The sequence below is a fragment of the Anopheles funestus genome, chromosome 2RL (assembly GCF_943734845.2).
Source record: "Anopheles funestus chromosome 2RL, idAnoFuneDA-416_04, whole genome shotgun sequence".
NCBI classification, from domain to species: Eukaryota; Metazoa; Arthropoda; class Insecta; order Diptera; family Culicidae; genus Anopheles; species Anopheles funestus.
Window position 1 is genome coordinate 41895209 of NC_064598.1, and position 26698 is coordinate 41921906.

The following is a 26698-nucleotide window of genomic DNA, read 5'->3' on the forward strand; positions in this document are numbered from 1 at the left end:
CTTACGATTTTTTTGGGAAATTTTGCAAAAAAAAATTAAATTGTTTTATTTTAATGCCAATGGGTTGCAATGAGTTTCTTTTCACTCTAATAATGCTTGAAATAAAAAAAAGACTGAAAAATAATAAAAAAATCAAAAAATTCAAAAAAAATAATGAAAATTTTCCTCATTTTTGCACCAAATTTTGCCTATAACTCGGTCGGTATCCAACGAATCGCTAATCTTTAACCTGTGGTCGATAGATGGCACCAATGGCTACATTTTCTTCTTGGACAGCCATGCCCTCAGATGTCTGTGCCAGAAGTTATTCGAGGAACCAAGTTCCTTACCCTGTTTGAGAAAATGTAAAATTTTCCTCATTTTTGCACCAAGTTTTGCCTATAACTCGGTCGGTATCCAACGGATCGCCAAACTTTAACCTGTGGTCGATAGATGGCACCAATGGCTACATTTTCTTCTTGGACAGCCATGCCCTCAGATGTCTGTGCCAGAAGTTATTCGAGGAACCAAGTTCCTTACCCTGTTTGAGAAAATGTAAAATTTTCCTCATTTTTGAGCAATGTAGCAAGAATTTTAAATGTGATATATTTTGATGGGAATTTGTTGCAATAAGTTTCTTTTCACTTAAATAGTGCTTTAAATTAAAAAAAGAATAAAAAATCAGAAAAAAATTTTCCACTCGAAAATTTCGTAAGGCTTACCCCTTACGATTTTTTTGGGAAATTTTGCAAAAAAAATTAAATTGTTTTATTTTAATGCCAATGGGTTGCAATGAGTTTCTTTTCACTCTAATAATGCTTGAAATAAAAAAAAGAGTGAAAAATAATAAAAAAAATCAAAAAATTCAAAAAAAAGTAATGAAAATTTTCCTCATTTTTGCACCAAATTTTGCCTATAACTCGGTCGGTATCCAACGAATCGTCTATCTTTAACCTGTGGTCGATAGATGGCACCAATGGCTACATTTTCTTCTTGGACAGCCATGCCCTCAGATGTCTGTGCCAGAAGTTATTCGAGGAACCAAGTTCCTTACCCTGTTTGAGAAAATGTAAAATTTTCCTCATTTTTGAGCAATGTAGCAAGAATTTTAAATGTGATATATTTTGATGGGAATTTGTTGCAATAAGTTTCTTTTCACTTAAATAGTGCTTTAAATTAAAAAAAGAATAAAAAATCAGAAAAAAATTTTCCACTCGAAAATTTCGTAAGGCTTACCCCTTACGATTTTTTTTGGGAAATTTTGCAAAAAAAATTAAATTGTTTTATTTTAATGCCAATGGGTTGCAATGAGTTTCTTTTCACTCTAATAATGCTTGAAATAAAAAAAAAGAGTGAAAAATAATAAAAAAAATCAAAAAATTCAAAAAAAAGTAATGAAAATTTTCCTCATTTTTGCACCAAATTTTGCCTATAACTCGGTCGGTATCCAACGAATCGTCTATCTTTAACCTGTGGTCGATAGATGGCACCAATGGCTACATTTTCTTCTTGGACAGCCATGCCCTCAGATGTCTGTGCCAGAAGTTATTCGAGGAACCAAGTTCCTTACCCTGTTTGAGAAAATGTAAAATTTTCCTCATTTTTGCACCAAGTTTTGCCTATAACTCGGTCGGTATCCAACGGATCGCCAAACTTTAACCTGTGGTCGATAGATGGCACCAATGGCTACATTTTCTTCTTGGACAGCCATGCCCTCAGATGTCTGTGCCAGAAGTTATTCGAGGAACCAAGTTCCTTACCCTGTTTGAGAAAATGTAAAATTTTCCTCATTTTTGAGCAATGTAGCAAGAATTTTAAATGTGATATATTTTGATGGGAATTTGTTGCAATAAGTTTCTTTTCACTTAAATAGTGCTTTAAATTAAAAAAAGAATAAAAAATCAGAAAAAAATTTTCCACTCGAAAATTTCGTAAGGCTTACCCCTTACGATTTTTTTGGGAAATTTTGCAAAAAAAATTAAATTGTTTTATTTTAATGCCAATGGGTTGCAATGAGTTTCTTTTCACTCTAATAATGCTTGAAATAAAAAAAAGAGTGAAAAATAATAAAAAAAATCAAAAAATTCAAAAAAAAGTAATGAAAATTTTCCTCATTTTTGCACCAAATTTTGCCTATAACTCGGTCGGTATCCAACGAATCGTCTATCTTTAACCTGTGGTCGATAGATGGCACCAATGGCTACATTTTCTTCTTGGACAGCCATGCCCTCAGATGTCTGTGCCAGAAGTTATTCGAGGAACCAAGTTCCTTACCCTGTTTGAGAAAATGTAAAATTTTCCTCATTTTTGAGCAATGTAGCAAGAATTTTAAATGTGATATATTTTGATGGGAATTTGTTGCAATAAGTTTCTTTTCACTTAAATAGTGCTTTAAATTAAAAAAAGAATAAAAAATCAGAAAAAAATTTTCCACTCGAAAATTTCATAAGGCTTACCCTTTACGATTTTTTTGGGAAATTTTGCAAAAAAAATTAAATTGTTTTATTTTAATGCCAATGGGTTGCAATGAGTTTCTTTTCACTCTAATAATGCTTGAAATAAAAAAAAGAGTGAAAAATAATAAAAAAATCAAAAAATTCAAAAAAAAGTAATGAAAATTTTCCTCATTTTTGCACCAAATTTTGCCTATAACTCGGTCGGTATCCAACGAATCGTCTATCTTTAACCTGTGGTCGATAGATGGCACCAATGGCTACATTTTCTTCTTGGACAGCCATGCCCTCAGATGTCTGTGCCAGAAGTTATTCGAGGAACCAAGTTCCTTACCCTGTTTGAGAAAATGTAAAATTTTCCTCATTTTTGCACCAATTTTTGCCTATAACTCGGTCGGTATCCAACGGATCGCCAAACTTTAACCTGTGGTCGATAGATGGCACCAATGGCTACATTTTCTTCTTGGACAGCCATGCCCTCAGATGTCTGTGCCAGAAGTTATTCGAGGAACCAAGTTCCTTACCCTGTTTGAGAAAATGTAAAATTTTCCTCATTTTTGAGCAATGTAGCAAGAATTTTAAATGTGATATATTTTGATGGGAATTTGTTGCAATAAGTTTCTTTTCACTTAAATAGTGCTTTAAATTAAAAAAAGAATAAAAAATCAGAAAAAAATTTTCCACTCGAAAATTTCATAAGGCTTACCCCTTACGATTTTTTTGGGAAATTTTGCAAAAAAAATTAAATTGTTTTATTTTAATGCCAATGGGTTGCAATGAGTTTCTTTTCACTCTAATAATGCTTGAAATAAAAAAAAAGAGTGAAAAATAATAAAAAAAATCAAAAAATTCAAAAAAAAGTAATGAAAATTTTCCTCATTTTTGCACCAAATTTTGCCTATAACTCGGTCGGTATCCAACGAATCGTCTATCTTTAACCTGTGGTCGATAGATGGCACCAATGGCTACATTTTCTTCTTGGACAGCCATGCCCTCAGATGTCTGTGCCAGAAGTTATTCGAGGAACCAAGTTCCTTACCCTGTTTGAGAAAATGTAAAATTTTCCTCATTTTTGCACCAAGTTTTGCCTATAACTCGGTCGGTATCCAACGGATCGCCAAACTTTAACCTGTGGTCGATAGATGGCACCAATGGCTACATTTTCTTCTTGGACAGCCATGCCCTCAGATGTCTGTGCCAGAAGTTATTCGAGGAACCAAGTTCCTTACCCTGTTTGAGAAAATGTAAAATTTTCCTCATTTTTGAGCAATGTAGCAAGAATTTTAAATGTGATATATTTTGATGGGAATTTGTTGCAATAAGTTTCTTTTCACTTAAATAGTGCTTTAAATTAAAAAAAGAATAAAAAATCAGAAAAAAATTTTCCACTCGAAAATTTCGTAAGGCTTACCCCTTACGATTTTTTTGGGAAATTTTGCAAAAAAAATTAAATTGTTTTATTTTAATGCCAATGGGTTGCAATGAGTTTCTTTTCACTCTAATAATGCTTGAAATAAAAAAAAGAGTGAAAAATAATAAAAAAAATCAAAAAATTCAAAAAAAAGTAATGAAAATTTTCCTCATTTTTGCACCAAATTTTGCCTATAACTCGGTCGGTATCCAACGAATCGTCTATCTTTAACCTGTGGTCGATAGATGGCACCAATGGCTACATTTTCTTCTTGGACAGCCATGCCCTCAGATGTCTGTGCCAGAAGTTATTCGAGGAACCAAGTTCCTTACCCTGTTTGAGAAAATGTAAAATTTTCCTCATTTTTGAGCAATGTAGCAAGAATTTTAAATGTGATATATTTTGATGGGAATTTGTTGCAATAAGTTTCTTTTCACTTAAATAGTGCTTTAAATTAAAAAAAGAATAAAAAATCAGAAAAAAATTTTCCACTCGAAAATTTCATAAGGCTTACCCTTTACGATTTTTTTGGGAAATTTTGCAAAAAAAATTAAATTGTTTTATTTTAATGCCAATGGGTTGCAATGAGTTTCTTTTCACTCTAATAATGCTTGAAATAAAAAAAAGAGTGAAAAATAATAAAAAAATCAAAAAATTCAAAAAAAAGTAATGAAAATTTTCCTCATTTTTGCACCAAATTTTGCCTATAACTCGGTCGGTATCCAACGAATCGTCTATCTTTAACCTGTGGTCGATAGATGGCACCAATGGCTACATTTTCTTCTTGGACAGCCATGCCCTCAGATGTCTGTGCCAGAAGTTATTCGAGGAACCAAGTTCCTTACCCTGTTTGAGAAAATGTAAAATTTTCCTCATTTTTGCACCAATTTTTGCCTATAACTCGGTCGGTATCCAACGGATCGCCAAACTTTAACCTGTGGTCGATAGATGGCACCAATGGCTACATTTTCTTCTTGGACAGCCATGCCCTCAGATGTCTGTGCCAGAAGTTATTCGAGGAACCAAGTTCCTTACCCTGTTTGAGAAAATGTAAAATTTTCCTCATTTTTGAGCAATGTAGCAAGAATTTTAAATGTGATATATTTTGATGGGAATTTGTTGCAATAAGTTTCTTTTCACTTAAATAGTGCTTTAAATTAAAAAAAGAATAAAAAATCAGAAAAAAATTTTCCACTCGAAAATTTCATAAGGCTTACCCCTTACGATTTTTTTGGGAAATTTTGCAAAAAAAATTAAATTGTTTTATTTTAATGCCAATGGGTTGCAATGAGTTTCTTTTCACTCTAATAATGCTTGAAATAAAAAAAAAGAGTGAAAAATAATAAAAAAAATCAAAAAATTCAAAAAAAAGTAATGAAAATTTTCCTCATTTTTGCACCAAATTTTGCCTATAACTCAGTCGGTATCCAACGAATCGTCTATCTTTAACCTGTGGTCGATAGATGGCACCAATGGCTACATTTTCTTCTTGGACAGCCATGCCCTCAGATGTCTGTGCCAGAAGTTATTCGAGGAACCAAGTTCCTTACCCTGTTTGAGAAAATGTAAAATTTTCCTCATTTTTGCACCAAGTTTTGCCTATAACTCGGTCGGTATCCAACGGATCGCCTATCTTTAACCTGTGGTCGATAGATGGCACCAATGGCTACATTTTCTTCTTGGACAGCCATGCTCTCAGATGTCTGTGCCAGAAGTTATTCGAGGAACCAAGTTCCTTACCCTGTTTGAGAAAATGTAAAATTTTCCTCATTTTTGCACCAAGTTTTGCCTATAACTCGGTCGGTATCCAACGGATCGCCAAACTTTAACTTGTGGTCGATAGATGGCACCAATGGCTACATTTTCTTCTTGGACAGCCATGCCCTCAGATGTCTGTGCCAGAAGTTATTCGAGGAACCAAGTTCCTTACCCTGTTTGAGAAAATGTAAAATTTTCCTCATTTTTGCACCAAGTTTTGCCTATAACTCGGTCGGTATCCAACGGATCGCCAAACTTTAACCTGTGGTCGATAGATGGCACCAATGGCTACATTTTCTTCTTGGACAGCCATGCCCTCAGATGTCTGTGCCAGAAGTTATTCGAGGAACCAAGTTCCTTACCCTGTTTGAGAAAATGTAAAATTTTCCTCATTTTTGAGCAATGTAGCAAGAATTTTAAATGTGATATATTTTGATGGGAATTTGTTGCAATAAGTTTCTTTTCACTTAAATAGTGCTTTAAATTAAAAAAAGAATAAAAAATCAGAAAAAAATTTCCACTCGAAAATTTCATAAGGCTTACCCCTTACGATTTTTTTTGGGAAATTTTGCAAAAAAAATTAAATTGTTTTATTTTAATGCCAATGGGTTGCAATGAGTTTCTTTTCACTCTAATAATGCTTGAAATAAAAAAAAGAGTGAAAAATAATAAAAAAAATCAAAAAATTCAAAAAAAAGTAATGAAAATTTTCCTCATTTTTGCACCAAATTTTGCCTATAACTCGGTCGGTATCCAACGAATCGTCTATCTTTAACCTGTGGTCGATAGATGGCACCAATGGCTACATTTTCTTCTTGGACAGCCATGCCCTCAGATGTCTGTGCCAGAAGTTATTCGAGGAACCAAGTTCCTTACCCTGTTTGAGAAAATGTAAAATTTTCCTCATTTTTGAGCAATGTAGCAAGAATTTTAAATGTGATATATTTTGATGGGAATTTGTTGCAATAAGTTTCTTTTCACTTAAATAGTGCTTTAAATTAAAAAAAGAATAAAAAATCAGAAAAAAAATTCAAAAAAAATTTCCACTCGAAAATTTCATAAGGCTTACCCCTTACGATTTTTTTGGGAAATTTTGCAAAAAAAATTAAATTGTTTTATTTTAATGCCAATGGGTTGCAATGAGTTTCTTTTCACTCTAATAATGCTTGAAATAAAAAAAAAAGAGTGAAAAATAATAAAAAAAATCAAAAAATTAAAAAAAAAGTAATGAAAATTTTCCTCATTTTTGCACCAAATTTTGCCTATAACTCGGTCGGTATCCAACGAATCGTCTATCTTTAACCTGTGGTCGATAGATGGCACCAATGGCTACATTTTCTTCTTGGACAGCCATGCCCTCAGATGTCTGTGCCAGAAGTTATTCGAGGAACCAAGTTCCTTACCCTGTTTGAGAAAATGTAAAATTTTCCTCATTTTTGCACCAAGTTTTGCCTATAACTCGGTCGGTATCCAACGGATCGCCAAACTTTAACCTGTGGTCGATAGATGGCACCAATGGCTACATTTTCTTCTTGGACAGCCATGCCCTCAGATGTCTGTGCCAGAAGTTATTCGAGGAACCAAGTTCCTTACCCTGTTTGAGAAAATGTAAAATTTTCCTCATTTTTGAGCAATGTAGCAAGAATTTTAAATGTGATATATTTTGATGGGAATTTGTTGCAATAAGTTTCTTTTCACTTAAATAGTGCTTTAAATTAAAAAAAGAATAAAAAATCAGAAAAAAATTTTCCACTCGAAAATTTCATAAGGCTTACCCCTTACGATTTTTTTGGGAAATTTTGCAAAAAAAATTAAATTGTTTTATTTTAATGCCAATGGGTTGCAATGAGTTTCTTTTCACTCTAATAATGCTTGAAATAAAAAAAAAGAGTGAAAAATAATAAAAAAAATCAAAAAATTCAAAAAAAAGTAATGAAAATTTTCCTCATTTTTGCACCAAATTTTGCCTATAACTCGGTCGGTATCCAACGAATCGTCTATCTTTAACCTGTGGTCGATAGATGGCACCAATGGCTACATTTTCTTCTTGGACAGCCATGCCCTCAGATGTCTGTGCCAGAAGTTATTCGAGGAACCAAGTTCCTTACCCTGTTTGAGAAAATGTAAAATTTTCCTCATTTTTGAGCAATGTAGCAAGAATTTTAAATGTGATATATTTTGATGGGAATTTGTTGCAATAAGTTTCTTTTCACTTAAATAGTGCTTTAAATTAAAAAAAGAATAAAAAATCAGAAAAAAATTTTTCACTCGAAAATTTCATAAGGCTTACCCCTTACGATTTTTTTGGGAAATTTTGCAAAAAAAATTAAATTGTTTTATTTTAATGCCAATGGGTTGCAATGAGTTTCTTTTCACTCTAATAATGCTTGAAATAAAAAAAAAGAGTGAAAAATAATAAAAAAAATCAAAAAATTCAAAAAAAAGTAATGAAAATTTTCCTCATTTTTGCACCAAATTTTGCCTATAACTCGGTCGGTATCCAACGAATCGTCTATCTTTAACCTGTGGTCGATAGATGGCACCAATGGCTACATTTTCTTCTTGGACAGCCATGCCCTCAGATGTCTGTGCCAGAAGTTATTCGAGGAACCAAGTTCCTTACCCTGTTTGAGAAAATGTAAAATTTTCCTCATTTTTGCACCAATTTTTGCCTATAACTCGGTCGGTATCCAACGGATCGCCAAACTTTAACTTGTGGTCGATAGATGGCACCAATGGCTACATTTTCTTCTTGGACAGCCATGCCCTTAGATGTCTGTGCCAGAAGTTATTCGAGGAACCAAGTTCCTTACCCTGTTTGAGAAAATGTAAAATTTTCCTCATTTTTGAGCAATGTAGCAAGAATTTTAAATGTGATATATTTTGATGGGAATTTGTTGCAATAAGTTTCTTTTCACTTAAATAGTGCTTTAAATTAAAAAAAGAATAAAAAATCAGAAAAAAAATTCAAAAAAATTTTCCACTCGAAAATTTCATAAGGCTTACCCCTTACGATTTTTTTGGGAAATTTTGCAAAAAAAATTAAATTGTTTTATTTTAATGCCAATGGGTTGCAATGAGTTTCTTTTCACTCTAATAATGCTTGAAATAAAAAAAAAGAGTGAAAAATAATAAAAAAAATCAAAAAATTCAAAAAAAGTAATGAAAATTTTCCTCATTTTTGCACCAAATTTTGCCTATAACTCGGTCGGTATCCAACGAATCGCCTATCTTTAACCTGTGGTCGATAGATGGCACCAATGGCTACATTTTCTTCTTGGACAGCCATGCCCTCAGATGTCTGTGCCAGAAGTTATTCGAGAAACCAAGTTCCTTACCCTGTTTGAGAAAATGTAAAATTTTCCTCATTTTTGCACCAAATTTTGCCTATAACTCGGTCGGTATCCAACGAATCGCCTATCTTTAACCTGTGGTCGATAGATGGCACCAATGGCTACATTTTCTTCTTGGACAGCCATGCCCTCAGATGTCTGTGCCAGAAGTTATTCGAGGAACCAAGTTCCTTACCCTGTTTGAGAAAATGTAAAATTTTCCTCATTTTTGAGCAATGTAGCAAAAATTTTAAATGTGATATATTTTGATGGGAATTTGTTGCAAAAAGGTTCTTTTCACTTAAATAGTGCTTTAAATTAGAAAAAGAATAAAAAATCAGAAAAAAATTTCAAAAAAATTTTCCACTCGAAAATTTCATATGGCTTACCCCTTACGATTTTTTTGGGAAATTTTGCAAAAAAAATTAAATTGTTTTATTTTAATGCCAATGGGTTGCAATGAGTTTCTTTTCACTCTAATAATGCTTGAAATAAAAAAAAAAGAGTGAAAAATAATAAAAAAATCAAAAAATTCAAAAAAAAGTAATGAAAATTTTCCTCATTTTTGCACCAAATTTTGCCTATAACTCGGTCGGTATCCAACGAATCGCCTATCTTTAACCTGTGGTCGATAGATGGCACCAATGGCTACATTTTCTTCTTGGACAGCCATGCCCTCAGATGTCTGTGCCAGAAGTTATTCGAGGAACCAAATTCCATACCCTGTTTGAGAAAATGTAAAATTTTCCTCATTTTTGAGCAATGTAGAAAAAATTTTAAATGTGATATATTTTGATGGGAATTTGTTGCAAAAAGGTTCTTTTCACTTAAATAGTGCTTTAAATTAAAAAAAGAATAAAAAATCAGAAAAAAATTTCAAAAAAATTTTCCACTCGAAAATTTCATATGGCTTACCCCTTACGATTTTTTTGGGAAATTTTGCAAAAAAAATTAAATTGTTTTATTTTAATGCCAATGGGTTGCAATGAGTTTCTTTTCACTCTAATAATGCTTGAAATAAAAAAAAAGAGTGAAAAATAATAAAAAAATCAAAAAATTCAAAAAAAAGTAATGAAAATTTTCCTCATTTTTGCACCAAATTTTGCCTATAACTCGGTCGGTATCCAACGAATCGTCTATCTTTAACCTGTGGTCGATAGATGGCACCAATGGCTACATTTTCTTCTTGGACAGCCATGCCCTCAGATGTCTGTGCCAGAAGTTATTCGAGGAACCAAGTTCCTTACCCTGTTTGAGAAAATGTAAAATTTTCCTCATTTTTGCACCAAGTTTTGCCTATAACTCGGTCGGTATCCAACGGATCGCCAAACTTTAACCTGTGGTCGATAGATGGCACCAATGGCTACATTTTCTTCTTGGACAGCCATGCCCTCAGATGTCTGTGCCAGAAGTTATTCGAGGAACCAAGTTCCTTACCCTGTTTGAGAAAATGTAAAATTTTCCTCATTTTTGAGCAATGTAGCAAGAATTTGAAATGTGATATATTTTGATGGGAATTTGTTGCAATAAGTTTCTTTTCACTTAAATAGTGCTTTAAATTAAAAAAAGAATAAAAAATCAGAAAAAAATTTTCCACTCGAAAATTTCATAAGGCTTACCCCTTACGATTTTTTTGGGAAATTTTGCAAAAAAAATTAAATTGTTTTATTTTAATGCCAATGGGTTGCAATGAGTTTCTTTTCACTCTAATAATGCTTGAAATAAAAAAAAAGAGTGAAAAATAATAAAAAAAATCAAAAAATTCAAAAAAAAGTAATGAAAATTTTCCTCATTTTTGCACCAAATTTTGCCTATAACTCGGTCGGTATCCAACGAATCGTCTATCTTTAACCTGTGGTCGATAGATGGCACCAATGGCTACATTTTCTTCTTGGACAGCCATGCCCTCAGATGTCTGTGCCAGAAGTTATTCGAGGAACCAAGTTCCTTACCCTGTTTGAGAAAATGTAAAATTTTCCTCATTTTTGAGCAATGTAGCAAGAATTTTAAATGTGATATATTTTGATGGGAATTTGTTGCAATAAGTTTCTTTTCACTTAAATAGTGCTTTAAATTAAAAAAAGAATAAAAAATCAGAAAAAAATTTTTCACTCGAAAATTTCATAAGGCTTACCCCTTACGATTTTTTTGGGAAATTTTGCAAAAAAAATTAAATTGTTTTATTTTAATGCCAATGGGTTGCAATGAGTTTCTTTTCACTCTAATAATGCTTGAAATAAAAAAAAGAGTGAAAAATAATAAAAAAAATCAAAAAATTCAAAAAAAAGTAATGAAAATTTTCCTCATTTTTGCACCAAATTTTGCCTATAACTCGGTCGGTATCCAACGAATCGTCTATCTTTAACCTGTGGTCGATAGATGGCACCAATGTTATTCGAGGAACCAAGTTCCTTACCCTGTTTGAGAAAATGTAAAATTTTCCTCATTTTTGCACCAAATTTTGCCTATAACTCGGTCGGTATCCAACGAATCGCCTATGTTTAACCTGTGGTCGATAGATGGCACCAATGGCTACATTTTCTTCTTGGGCAGCCATGCCCTCAGATGTCTGTGCCAGAAGTTATTCGAGAAACCAAGTTCCTTACCCTGTTTGAGAAAATGTAAAATTTTCCTCATTTTTGCACCAAGTTTTGCCTATAACTCGGTCGGTATCCAACGAATCGCCTATCTTTAACCTGTGGTCGATAGATGGCACCAATGGCTACATTTTCTTCTTGGACAGCCATGCCCTCAGATGTCTGTGCCAGAAGTTATTCGAGGAACCAAATTCCATACCCTGTTTGAGAAAATGTAAAATTTTCCTCATTTTTGAGCAATGTAGAAAAAATTTTAAATGTGATATATTTTGATGGGAATTTGTTGCAAAAAGGTTCTTTTCACTTAAATAGTGCTTTAAATTAAAAAAAGAATAAAAAATCAGAAAAAAATTTCAAAAAAATTTTCCACTCGAAAATTTCATATGGCTTACCCCTTACGATTTTTTTGGGAAATTTTGCAAAAAAAATTAAATTGTTTTATTTTAATGCCAATGGGTTGCAATGAGTTTCTTTTCACTCTAATAATGCTTGAAATAAAAAAAAAGAGTGAAAAATAATAAAAAAATCAAAAAATTCAAAAAAAAGTAATGAAAATTTTCCTCATTTTTGCACCAAATTTTGCCTATAACTCGGTCGGTATCCAACGAATCGTCTATCTTTAACCTGTGGTCGATAGATGGCACCAATGGCTACATTTTCTTCTTGGACAGCCATGCCCTCAGATGTCTGTGCCAGAAGTTATTCGAGGAACCAAGTTCCTTACCCTGTTTGAGAAAATGTAAAATTTTCCTCATTTTTGCACCAAGTTTTGCCTATAACTCGGTCGGTATCCAACGGATCGCCAAACTTTAACCTGTGGTCGATAGATGGCACCAATGGCTACATTTTCTTCTTGGACAGCCATGCCCTCAGATGTCTGTGCCAGAAGTTATTCGAGGAACCAAGTTCCTTACCCTGTTTGAGAAAATGTAAAATTTTCCTCATTTTTGAGCAATGTAGCAAGAATTTTAAATGTGATATATTTTGATGGGAATTTGTTGCAATAAGTTTCTTTTCACTTAAATAGTGCTTTAAATTAAAAAAAGAATAAAAAATCAGAAAAAAATTTTCCACTCGAAAATTTCATAAGGCTTACCCCTTACGATTTTTTTGGGAAATTTTGCAAAAAAAATTAAATTGTTTTATTTTAATGCCAATGGGTTGCAATGAGTTTCTTTTCACTCTAATAATGCTTGAAATAAAAAAAAAGAGTGAAAAATAATAAAAAAAATCAAAAAATTCAAAAAAAAGTAATGAAAATTTTCCTCATTTTTGCACCAAATTTTGCCTATAACTCGGTCGGTATCCAACGAATCGTCTATCTTTAACCTGTGGTCGATAGATGGCACCAATGGCTACATTTTCTTCTTGGACAGCCATGCCCTCAGATGTCTGTGCCAGAAGTTATTCGAGGAACCAAGTTCCTTACCCTGTTTGAGAAAATGTAAAATTTTCCTCATTTTTGAGCAATGTAGCAAGAATTTTAAATGTGATATATTTTGATGGGAATTTGTTGCAATAAGTTTCTTTTCACTTAAATAGTGCTTTAAATTAAAAAAAGAATAAAAAATCAGAAAAAAATTTTTCACTCGAAAATTTCATAAGGCTTACCCCTTACGATTTTTTTGGGAAATTTTGCAAAAAAAATTAAATTGTTTTATTTTAATGCCAATGGGTTGCAATGAGTTTCTTTTCACTCTAATAATGCTTGAAATAAAAAAAAAAGAGTGAAAAATAATAAAAAAAATCAAAAAATTCAAAAAAAAGTAATGAAAATTTTCCTCATTTTTGCACCAAATTTTGCCTATAACTCGGTCGGTATCCAACGAATCGTCTATCTTTAACCTGTGGTCGATAGATGGCACCAATGGCTACATTTTCTTCTTGGACAGCCATGCCCTCAGATGTCTGTGCCAGAAGTTATTCGAGGAACCAAGTTCCTTACCCTGTTTGAGAAAATGTAAAATTTTCCTCATTTTTGCACCAATTTTTGCCTATAACTCGGTCGGTATCCAACGGATCGCCAAACTTTAACTTGTGGTCGATAGATGGCACCAATGGCTACATTTTCTTCTTGGACAGCCATGCCCTTAGATGTCTGTGCCAGAAGTTATTCGAGGAACCAAGTTCCTTACCCTGTTTGAGAAAATGTAAAATTTTCCTCATTTTTGAGCAATGTAGCAAGAATTTTAAATGTGATATATTTTGATGGGAATTTGTTGCAATAAGTTTCTTTTCACTTAAATAGTGCTTTAAATTAAAAAAAGAATAAAAAATCAGAAAAAAAATTCAAAAAAATTTTCCACTCGAAAATTTCATAAGGCTTACCCCTTACGATTTTTTTGGGAAATTTTGCAAAAAAAATTAAATTGTTTTATTTTAATGCCAATGGGTTGCAATGAGTTTCTTTTCACTCTAATAATGCTTGAAATAAAAAAAAAGAGTGAAAAATAATAAAAAAAATTAAAAAATTCAAAAAAAGTAATGAAAATTTTCCTCATTTTTGCACCAAATTTTGCCTATAACTCGGTCGGTATCCAACGAATCGCCTATCTTTAACCTGTGGTCGATAGATGGCACCAATGGCTACATTTTCTTCTTGGACAGCCATGCCCTCAGATGTCTGTGCCAGAAGTTATTCGAGAAACCAAGTTCCTTACCCTGTTTGAGAAAATGTAAAATTTTCCTCATTTTTGCACCAAATTTTGCCTATAACTCGGTCGGTATCCAACGAATCGCCTATCTTTAACCTGTGGTCGATAGATGGCACCAATGGCTACATTTTCTTCTTGGACAGCCATGCCCTCAGATGTCTGTGCCAGAAGTTATTCGAGGAACCAAGTTCCTTACCCTGTTTGAGAAAATGTAAAATTTTCCTCATTTTTGAGCAATGTAGCAAAAATTTTAAATGTGATATATTTTGATGGGAATTTGTTGCAAAAAGGTTATTTTCACTTAAATAGTGCTTTAAATTAGAAAAAGAATAAAAAATCAGAAAAAAATTTCAAAAAAATTTTCCACTCGAAAATTTCATATGGCTTACCCCTTACGATTTTTTTGGGAAATTTTGCAAAAAAAATTAAATTGTTTTATTTTAATGCCAATGGGTTGCAATGAGTTTCTTTTCACTCTAATAATGCTTGAAATAAAAAAAAAAGAGTGAAAAATAATAAAAAAATCAAAAAATTCAAAAAAAAGTAATGAAAATTTTCCTCATTTTTGCACCAAATTTTGCCTATAACTCGGTCGGTATCCAACGAATCGCCTATCTTTAACCTGTGGTCGATAGATGGCACCAATGGCTACATTTTCTTCTTGGACAGCCATGCCCTCAGATGTCTGTGCCAGAAGTTATTCGAGGAACCAAGTTCCTTACCCTGTTTGAGAAAATGTAAAATTTTCCTCATTTTTGAGCAATGTAGCAAGAATTTTAAATGTGATATATTTTGATGGGAATTTGTTGCAATAAGTTTCTTTTCACTTAAATAGTGCTTTAAATTAAAAAAAGAATAAAAAATCAGAAAAAAATTTTTCACTCGAAAATTTCATAAGGCTTACCCCTTACGATTTTTTTGGGAAATTTTGCAAAAAAAATTAAATTGTTTTATTTTAATGCCAATGGGTTGCAATGAGTTTCTTTTCACTCTAATAATGCTTGAAATAAAAAAAAAGAGTGAAAAATAATAAAAAAAATTAAAAAATTCAAAAAAAGTAATGAAAATTTTCCTCATTTTTGCACCAAATTTTGCCTATAACTCGGTCGGTATCCAACGAATCGCCTATCTTTAACCTGTGGTCGATAGATGGCACCAATGGCTACATTTTCTTCTTGGACAGCCATGCCCTCAGATGTCTGTGCCAGAAGTTATTCGAGAAACCAAGTTCCTTACCCTGTTTGAGAAAATGTAAAATTTTCCTCATTTTTGCACCAAATTTTGCCTATAACTCGGTCGGTATCCAACGAATCGCCTATCTTTAACCTGTGGTCGATAGATGGCACCAATGGCTACATTTTCTTCTTGGACAGCCATGCCCTCAGATGTCTGTGCCAGAAGTTATTCGAGGAACCAAGTTCCTTACCCTGTTTGAGAAAATGTAAAATTTTCCTCATTTTTGAGCAATGTAGCAAAAATTTTAAATGTGATATATTTTGATGGGAATTTGTTGCAAAAAGGTTCTTTTCACTTAAATAGTGCTTTAAATTAAAAAAAGAATAAAAAATCTGAAAAAAAATTCAAAAAAATTTTCCACTCGAAAATTTCATATGGCTTACCCCTTACGATTTTTTTGGGAAATTTTGCAAAAAAAATTAAATTGTTTTATTTTAATGCCAATGGGTTGCAATGAGTTTCTTTTCACTCTAATAATGCTTGAAATAAAAAAAAAAGAGTGAAAAATAATAAAAAAATCAAAAAATTCAAAAAAAAGTAATGAAAATTTTCCTCATTTTTGCACCAAATTTTGCCTATAACTCGGTCGGTATCCAACGAATCGCCTATCTTTAACCTGTGGTCGATAGATGGCACCAATGGCTACATTTTCTTCTTGGACAGCCATGCCCTCAGATGTCTGTGCCAGAAGTTATTCGAGGAACCAAGTTCCTTACCCTGTTTGAGAAAATGTAAAATTTTCCTCATTTTTGAGCAATGTAGCAAGAATTTTAAATGTGATATATTTTGATGGGAATTTGTTGCAATAAGTTTCTTTTCACTTAAATAGTGCTTTAAATTAAAAAAAGAATAAAAAATCAGAAAAAAATTTTTCACTCGAAAATTTCATAAGGCTTACCCCTTACGATTTTTTTGGGAAATTTTGCAAAAAAAATTAAATTGTTTTATTTTAATGCCAATGGGTTGCAATGAGTTTCTTTTCACTCTAATAATGCTTGAAATAAAAAAAAAGAGTGAAAAATAATAAAAAAAATTAAAAAATTCAAAAAAAGTAATGAAAATTTTCCTCATTTTTGCACCAAATTTTGCCTATAACTCGGTCGGTATCCAACGAATCGCCTATCTTTAACCTGTGGTCGATAGATGGCACCAATGGCTACATTTTCTTCTTGGACAGCCATGCCCTCAGATGTCTGTGCCAGAAGTTATTCGAGAAACCAAGTTCCTTACCCTGTTTGAGAAAATGTAAAATTTTCCTCATTTTTGCACCAAATTTTGCCTATAACTCGGTCGGTATCCAACGAATCGCCTATCTTTAACCTGTGGTCGATAGATGGCACCAATGGCTACATTTTCTTCTTGGACAGCCATGCCCTCAGATGTCTGTGCCAGAAGTTATTCGAGGAACCAAGTTCCTTACCCTGTTTGAGAAAATGTAAAATTTTCCTCATTTTTGAGCAATGTAGCAAAAATTTTAAATGTGATATATTTTGATGGGAATTTGTTGCAAAAAGGTTCTTTTCACTTAAATAGTGCTTTAAATTAAAAAAAGAATAAAAAATCTGAAAAAAAATTCAAAAAAATTTTCCACTCGAAAATTTCATATGGCTTACCCCTTACGATTTTTTTGGGAAATTTTGCAAAAAAAATTAAATTGTTTTATTTTAATGCCAATGGGTTGCAATGAGTTTCTTTTCACTCTAATAATGCTTGAAATAAAAAAAAAGAGTGAAAAATAATAAAAAAATCAAAAAATTCAAAAAAAAGTAATGAAAATTTTCCTCATTTTTGCACCAAATTTTGCCTATAACTCGGTCGGTATCCAACGAATCGTCTATCTTTAACCTGTGGTCGATAGATGGCACCAATGTTATTCGAGGAACCAAGTTCCTTACCCTGTTTGAGAAAATGTAAAATTTTCCTCATTTTTGCACCAAATTTTGCCTATAACTCGGTCGGTATCCAACGAATCGCCTATGTTTAACCTGTGGTCGATAGATGGCACCAATGGCTACATTTTCTTCTTGGGCAGCCATGCCCTCAGATGTCTGTGCCAGAAGTTATTCGAGAAACCAAGTTCCTTACCCTGTTTGAGAAAATGTAAAATTTTCCTCATTTTTGCACCAAGTTTTGCCTATAACTCGGTCGGTATCCAACGAATCGCCTATCTTTAACCTGTGGTCGATAGATGGCACCAATGGCTACATTTTCTTCTTGGACAGCCATGCCCTCAGATGTCTGTGCCAGAAGTTATTCGAGGAACCAAATTCCATACCCTGTTTGAGAAAATGTAAAATTTTCCTCATTTTTGAGCAATGTAGAAAAAATTTTAAATGTGATATATTTTGATGGGAATTTGTTGCAAAAAGGTTCTTTTCACTTAAATAGTGCTTTAAATTAAAAAAAGAATAAAAAATCAGAAAAAAATTTCAAAAAAATTTTCCACTCGAAAATTTCATATGGCTTACCCCTTACGATTTTTTTGGGAAATTTTGCAAAAAAAATTAAATTGTTTTATTTTAATGCCAATGGGTTGCAATGAGTTTCTTTTCACTCTAATAATGCTTGAAATAAAAAAAAGAGTGAAAAATAATAAAAAAATCAAAAAATTCAAAAAAAAGTAATGAAAATTTTCCTCATTTTTGCACCAAATTTTGCCTATAACTCGGTCGGTATCCAACGAATCGTCTATCTTTAACCTGTGGTCGATAGATGGCACCAATGGCTACATTTTCTTCTTGGACAGCCATGCCCTCAGATGTCTGTGCCAGAAGTTATTCGAGGAACCAAGTTCCTTACCCTGTTTGAGAAAATGTAAAATTTTCCTCATTTTTGCACCAAGTTTTGCCTATAACTCGGTCGGTATCCAACGGATCGCCAAACTTTAACCTGTGGTCGATAGATGGCACCAATGGCTACATTTTCTTCTTGGACAGCCATGCCCTCAGATGTCTGTGCCAGAAGTTATTCGAGGAACCAAGTTCCTTACCCTGTTTGAGAAAATGTAAAATTTTCCTCATTTTTGAGCAATGTAGCAAGAATTTTAAATGTGATATATTTTGATGGGAATTTGTTGCAATAAGTTTCTTTTCACTTAAATAGTGCTTTAAATTAAAAAAGAATAAAAAATCAGAAAAAAAATTCAAAAAAATTTTCCACTCGAAAATTTCATAAGGCTTACCCCTTACGATTTTTTTGGGAAATTTTGCAAAAAAAATTAAATTGTTTTATTTTAATGCCAATGGGTTGCAATGAGTTTCTTTTCACTCTAATAATGCTTGAAATAAAAAAAAAGAGTGAAAAATAATAAAAAAATCAAAAAATTCAAAAAAAATAATGAAAATTTTCCTCATTTTTGCACCAAATTTTGCCTATAACTCGGTCGGTATCCAACGAATCGTCTATCTTTAACCTGTGGTCGATAGATGGCACCAATGGCTACATTTTCTTCTTGGACAGCCATGCCCTCAGATGTCTGTGCCAGAAGTTATTCGAGGAACCAAGTTCCTTACCCTGTTTGAGAAAATGTAAAATTTTCCTCATTTTTGCACCAAGTTTTGCCTATAACTCGGTCGGTATCCAACGGATCGCCAAACTTTAACCTGTGGTCGATAGATGGCACCAATGGCTACATTTTCTTCTTGGACAGCCATGCCCTCAGATGTCTGTGCCAGAAGTTATTCGAGGAACCAAGTTCCTTACCCTGTTTGAGAAAATGTAAAATTTTCCTCATTTTTGAGCAATGTAGCAAGAATTTTAAATGTGATATATTTTGATGGGAATTTGTTGCAATAAGTTTCTTTTCACTTAAATAGTGCTTTAAATTAAAAAAAGAATAAAAAATCAGAAAAAAATTTTCCACTCGAAAATTTCATAAGGCTTACCCCTTACGATTTTTTTGGGAAATTTTGCAAAAAAAATTAAATTGTTTTATTTTAATGCCAATGGGTTGCAATGAGTTTCTTTTCACTCTAATAATGCTTGAAATAAAAAAAAAGAGTGAAAAATAATAAAAAAATCAAAAAATTCAAAAAAAATAATGAAAATTTTCCTCATTTTTGCACCAAATTTTGCCTATAACTCGGTCGGTATCCAACGAATCGCCTATCTTTAACCTGTGGTCGATAGATGACACCAATGGCTACATTTTCTTCTTGGACAGCCATGCCCTCAGATGTCTGTGCCAGAAGTTATTCGAGGAACCAAGTTCCTTACCCTGTTTGAGAAAATGTAAAATTTTCCTCATTTTTGCACCAAGTTTTGCCTATAACTCGGTCGGTATCCAACGGATCGCCAAACTTTAACCTGTGGTCGATAGATGGCACGAATGGCTACATTTTCTTCTTGGACAGCCATGCCCTCAGATGTCTGTGCCAGAAGTTATTCGAGGAACCAAGTTCCTTACCCTGTTTGAGAAAATGTAAAATTTTCCTCATTTTTGCACCAAATTTTGCCTATAACTCGGTCGGTATCCAACGAATCGCCTATCTTTAACCTGTGGTCGATAGATGACACCAATGGCTACATTTTCTTCTTGGACAGCCATGCCCTCAGATGTCTGTGCCAGAAGTTATTCGAGGAACCAAGTTCCTTACCCTGTTTGAGAAAATGTAAAATTTTCCTCATTTTTGCACCAAGTTTTGCCTATAACTCGGTCGGTATCCAACGGATCGCCAAACTTTAACCTGTGGTCGATAGATGGCACGAATGGCTACATTTTCTTCTTGGACAGCCATGCCCTCAGATGTCTGTGCCAGAAGTTATTCGAGGAACCAAGTTCCTTACCCTGTTTGAGAAAATGTAAAATTTTCCTCATTTTTGAGCAATGTAGCAAGAATTTTAAATGTGATATATTTTGATGGGAATTTGTTGCAATAAGTTTCTTTTCACTTAAATAGTGCTTTAAATTAAAAAAGAATAAAAAATCAGAAAAAAAATTCAAAAAAATTTTCCACTCGAAAATTTCATAAGGCTTACCCCTTACGATTTTTTTGGGAAATTTTGCAAAAAAAATTAAATTGTTTTATTTTAATGCCAATGGGTTGCAATGAGTTTCTTTTCACTCTAATAATGCTTGAAATAAAAAAAAAAGAGTGAAAAATAATAAAAAAATCAAAAAATTCAAAAAAAATAATGAAAATTTTCCTCATTTTTGCACCAAATTTTGCCTATAACTCGGTCGGTATCCAACGAATCGTCTATCTTTAACCTGTGGTCGATAGATGGCACCAATGGCTACATTTTCTTCTTGGACAGCCATGCCCTCAGATGTCTGTGCCAGAAGTTATTCGAGGAACCAAGTTCCTTACCCTGTTTGAGAAAATGTAAAATTTTCCTCATTTTTGCACCAAGTTTTGCCTATAACTCGGTCGGTATCCAACGGATCGCCAAACTTTAACCTGTGGTCGATAGATGGCACCAATGGCTACATTTTCTTCTTGGACAGCCATGCCCTCAGATGTCTGTGCCAGAAGTTATTCGAGGAACCAAGTTCCTTACCCTGTTTGAGAAAATATAAATTTTTCCTCATTTTTCTTTTCACTTAAATAGTGCTTTAAATTAAAAAAAGAATAAAAAATCAGAAAAAAATTTCAAAAAAATTTTCCACTCGAAAATTTCATAAGGCTTACCCCTTACGATTTTTTTGGGAAATATTGCAAAAAAAATTAAATTGTTTTATTTTAATGCCAATGGGTTGCAATGAGTTTCTTTTCACTCTAATAATGCTTGAAATAAAAAAAAAGAGTGAAAAATAATAAAAAAATCAAAAAATTCAAAAAAAATAATGAAAATTTTCCTCATTTTTGCACCAAATTTTGCCTATAACTCGGTCGGTATCCAACGAATCGCCTATCTTTAACCTGTGGTCGATAGATGACACCAATGGCTACATTTTCTTCTTGGACAGCCATGCCCTCAGATGTCTGTGCCAGAAGTTATTCGAGGAACCAAGTTCCTTACCCTGTTTGAGAAAATGTAAAATTTTCCTCATTTTTGCACCAAGTTTTGCCTATAACTCGGTCGGTATCCAACGGATCGCCAAACTTTAACCTGTGGTCGATAGATGGCACCAATGGCTACATTTTCTTCTTGGACAGCCATGCCCTCAGATGTCTGTGCCAGAAGTTATTCGAGGAACCAAGTTCCTTACCCTGTTTGAGAAAATGTAAAATTTTCCTCATTTTTGCACCAAATTTTGCCTATAACTCGGTCGGTATCCAACGAATCGCCTATCTTTAACCTGTGGTCGATAGATGGCACCAATGGCTACATTTTCTTCTTGGACAGCCATGCCCTCAGATGTCTGTGCCAGAAGTTATTCGAGGAACCAAGTTCCTTACCCTGTTTGAGAAAATGTAAAATTTTCCTCATTTTTGCACCAATTTTTGCCTATAACTCGGTCGGTATCCAACGGATCGCCAAACTTTAACCTGTGGTCGATAGATGGCACCAATGGCTACATTTTCTTCTTGGACAGCCATGCCCTCAGATGTCTGTGCCAGAAGTTATTCGAGGAACCAAGTTCCTTACCCTGTTTGAGAAAATGTAAAATTTTCCTCATTTTTGAGCAATGTAGCAAGAATTTTAAATGTGATATATTTTGATGGGAATTTGTTGCAATAAGTTTCTTTTCACTTAAATAGTGCTTTAAATTAAAAAAGAATAAAAAATCAGAAAAAAAAATTCAAAAAAATTTTCCACTCGAAAATTTCATAAGGCTTACCCCTTACGATTTTTTTGGGAAATTTTGCAAAAAAAATTAAATTGTTTTATTTTAATGCCAATGGGTTGCAATGAGTTTCTTTTCACTCTAATAATGCTTGAAATAAAAAAAAGAGTGAAAAATAATAAAAAAATCAAAAATTTCAAAAAAAATAATGAAAATTTTCCTCATTTTTGCACCAAATTTTGCCTATAACTCGGTCGGTATCCAACGAATCGCCTATCTTTAACCTGTGGTCGATAGATGACACCAATGGCTACATTTTCTTCTTGGACAGCCATGCCCTCAGATGTCTGTGCCAGAAGTTATTCGAGGAACCAAGTTCCTTACCCTGTTTGAGAAAATGTAAAATTTTCCTCATTTTTGCACCAAGTTTTGCCTATAACTCGGTCGGTATCCAACGGATCGCCAAACTTTAACCTGTGGTCGATAGATGGCACGAATGGCTACATTTTCTTCTTGGACAGCCATGCCCTCAGATGTCTGTGCCAGAAGTTATTCGAGGAACCAAGTTCCTTACCCTGTTTGAGAAAATGTAAAATTTTCCTCATTTTTGAGCAATGTAGCAATAATTTTAAATGTGATATATTTTGATGGGAATTTGTTGCAATAAGTTTCTTTTCACTTAAATAGTGCTTTAAATTAAAAAAAGAATAAAAAATCAGAAAAAAATTTCCACTCGAAAATTTCATAAGGCTTACCCCTTACGATTTTTTTTGGGAAATTTTGCAAAAAAAAATAATTGTTTTATTTTAATGCCAATGGGTTGCAATGAGTTTCTTTTCACTCTAATAATGCTTGAAATAAAAAAAAGAGTGAAAAATAATAAAAAAATCAAAAAATTAAAAAAAAAATAATGAAAATTTTCCTCATTTTTTGCACCAAATTTTGCCTATAACTCGGTCGGTATCCAACGAATCGCCTATCTTTAACCTGTGGTCAATAGATGGCACCAATGGCTACATTTTCTTCTTGGACAGCCATGCCCTCAGATGTCTGTGCCAGAAGTTATTCGAGGAACCAAGTTCCTTACCCTGTTTGAGAAAATGTAAAATTTTCTTCATTTTTGCACCAAGTTTTGCCTATAACTCGGTCGGTATCCAACGGATCGCCAAACTTTAACTTGTGGTCGATAGATGGCACCAATGGCTACATTTTCTTCTTGGACAGCCATGCCCTCAGATGTCTGTGCCAGAAGTTATTCGAGGAACCAAGTTCCTTACCCTGTTTGAGAAAATGTAAAATTTTCCTCATTTTTGAGCAATGTAGCAAAAATTTTAAATGTGATATATTTAGATGGGAATTTGTTGCAATAAGTTTCTTTTCACTTAAATAGTGCTTTAAATTAAAAAAAGAATAAAAAATCAGAAAAATATTTCAAAAAAATTTTCCACTCGAAAATTTCATAAGGCTTACCCCTTACGATTTTTTTGGGAAATTTTGCAAAAAAAATTAAATTGTTTTATTTTAATGCCAATGGGTTGCAATAAGTTTCTTTTCACTCTAATAATGCTTGAAATAAAAAAAAGAGTGAAAAATAATAAAAAATTCAAAACATTCAAAAAAAATAATGAAAATTTTCCTCATTTTTGCACCAAATTTTGCCTATAACTCGGTCGGTATCCAACGGATCGCCAAACTTTAACCTGTGGTCGATAGATGGCACCAATGGCTACATTTTCTTCTTGGACAGCCATGCCCTCAGATGTCTGTGCCAGAAGTTATTCGAGGAACCAAGTTCCTTACCCTGTTTGAGAAAATGTAAAATTTTCCTCATTTTTGAGCAATGTAGCAAAAATTTTAAATGTGATATATTTAGATGGGAATTTGTTGCAATAAGTTTCTTTTCACTTAAATAGTGCTTTAAATTAAAAAAAGAATAAAAAATCAGAAAAATATTTCAAAAAAATTTTCCACTCGAAAATTTCATAAGGCTTACCCCTTACGATTTTTTTGGGAAATTTTGCAAAAAAAAATAATTGTTTTATTTTAATGCCAATGGGTTGCAATGAGTTTCTTTTCACTCTAATAATGCTTGAAATAAAAAAAAGAGTGAAAAATAATAAAAAATTCAAAACATTCAAAAAAAATAATGAAAATTTTCCTCATTTTTGCACCAAATTTTGCCTATAACTCGGTCGGTATCCAACGGATCGCCAAACTTTAACCTGTGGTCGATAGATGGCACCAATGGCTACATTTTCTTCTTGGACAGCCATGCCCTCAGATGTCTGTACCAGAAGTTATTCGAGGAACCAAGTTCCTTACCCTGTTTGAGAAAATGTAAAATTTTCCTCATTTTTGAGCAATGTAGCAAGAATTTTAAATGTGATATATTTTGATGGGAATTTGTTGCAATAAGTTTCTTTTCACTTAAATAGTGCTTTAAATTAAAAAAAGAATAAAAAATCAGAAAAATATTTCAAAAAAATTTTCCACTCGAAAATTTCATAAGGCTTACCCCTTACGATTTTTTTTGGGAAATTTTGCAAAAAAAAATAATTGTTTTATTTTAATGCCAATGGGTTGCAATGAGTTTCTTTTCACTCTAATAATGCTTGAAATAAAAAAAAGAGTGAAAAATAATAAAAAAATCAAAAAATTAAAAAAAAAATAATGAAAATTTTCCTCATTTTTTGCACCAAATTTTGCCTATAACTCGGTCGGTATCCAACGAATCGCCTATCTTTAACCTGTGGTCAATAGATGGCACCAATGGCTACATTTTCTTCTTGGACAGCCATGCCCTCAGATGTCTGTGCCAGAAGTTATTCGAGGAACCAAGTTCCTTACCCTGTTTGAGAAAATGTAAAATTTTCTTCATTTTTGCACCAAGTTTTGCCTATAACTCGGTCGGTATCCAACGGATCGCCAAACTTTAACTTGTGGTCGATAGATGGCACCAATGGCTACATTTTCTTCTTGGACAGCCATGCCCTCAGATGTCTGTGCCAGAAGTTATTCGAGGAACCAAGTTCCTTACCCTGTTTGAGAAAATGTAAAATTTTCCTCATTTTTGAGCAATGTAGCAAAAATTTTAAATGTGATATATTTAGATGGGAATTTGTTGCAATAAGTTTCTTTTCACTTAAATAGTGCTTTAAATTAAAAAAAGAATAAAAAATCAGAAAAATATTTCAAAAAAATTTTCCACTCGAAAATTTCATAAGGCTTACCCCTTACGATTTTTTTGGGAAATTTTGCAAAAAAAATTAAATTGTTTTATTTTAATGCCAATGGGTTGCAATAAGTTTCTTTTCACTCTAATAATGCTTGAAATAAAAAAAAGAGTGAAAAATAATAAAAAATTCAAAACATTCAAAAAAAATAATGAAAATTTTCCTCATTTTTGCACCAAATTTTGCCTATAACTCGGTCGGTATCCAACGGATCGCCAAACTTTAACCTGTGGTCGATAGATGGCACCAATGGCTACATTTTCTTCTTGGACAGCCATGCCCTCAGATGTCTGTACCAGAAGTTATTCGAGGAACCAAGTTCCTTACCCTGTTTGAGAAAATGTAAAATTTTCCTCATTTTTGAGCAATGTAGCAAGAATTTTAAATGTGATATATTTTGATGGGAATTTGTTGCAATAAGTTTCTTTTCACTTAAATAGTGCTTTAAATTAAAAAAAGAATAAAAAATCAGAAAAATATTTCAAAAAAATTTTCCACTCGAAAATGTCATAAGGCTTACCCCTTACGATTTTTTTGGGAAATTTTGCAAAAAAAATTAAATTGTTTTATTTTAATGCCAATGGGTTGCAATAAGTTTCTTTTCACTCTAATAATGCTTGAAATAAAAAAAAGAGTGAAAAATAATAAAAAATTCAAAACATTCAAAAAAAATAATGAAAATTTTCCTCATTTTTGCACCAAATTTTGCCTATAACTCGGTCGGTATCCAACGGATCGCCAAACTTTAACCTGTGGTCGATAGATGGCACCAATGGCTACATTTTCTTCTTGGACAGCCATGCCCTTAGATGTCTGTGCCAGAAGTTATTCGAGGAACCAAGTTCCTTACCCTGTTTGAGAAAATGTAAAATTTTCTTCATTTTTGCACCAAGTTTTGCCTATAACTCGGTCGGTATCCAACGGATCGCCAAACTTTAACTTGTGGTCGATAGATGGCACCAATGGCTACATTTTCTTCTTGGACAGCCATGCCCTCAGATGTCTGTACCAGAAGTTATTCGAGGAACCAAGTTCCTTACCCTGTTTGAGAAAATGTAAAATTTTCCTCATTTTTGAGCAATGTAGGAAGAATTTTAAATGTGATATATTTTGATGGGAATTTGTTGCAATAAGTTTCTTTTCACTTAAATAGTGCTTTAAATTAAAAAAAAGAATAAAAAATCAGAAAAATATTTCAAAAAAATTTTCCACTCGAAAATTTCATAAGGCTTACCCCTTACGATTTTTTTGGGAAATTTTGCAAAAAAAATTAAATTGTTTTATTTTAATGTCAATGGGTTGCAATGAGTTTCTTTTCACTCTAATAATGCTTGAAATAAAAAAAAGAGTGAAAAATAATAAAAAAATCAAAAAA

General features: G+C 32.8%; 1 long non-coding RNA gene across 1 annotated transcript; it reads right to left on the reverse strand.

The window, feature by feature from the left end:
* On the reverse strand, positions 1 to 26421 carry LOC125765535 (uncharacterized). Its single transcript, XR_007418563.1, has 4 exons — positions 26074 to 26421; positions 8315 to 9029; positions 5484 to 5863; positions 1 to 419 (listed from the first exon to the last, which is right to left on the reverse strand). It is a non-coding gene; the product is annotated as an uncharacterized LOC125765535 (long non-coding RNA).
* Between the last annotated feature and the right edge of the window lie 277 nt (positions 26422 to 26698).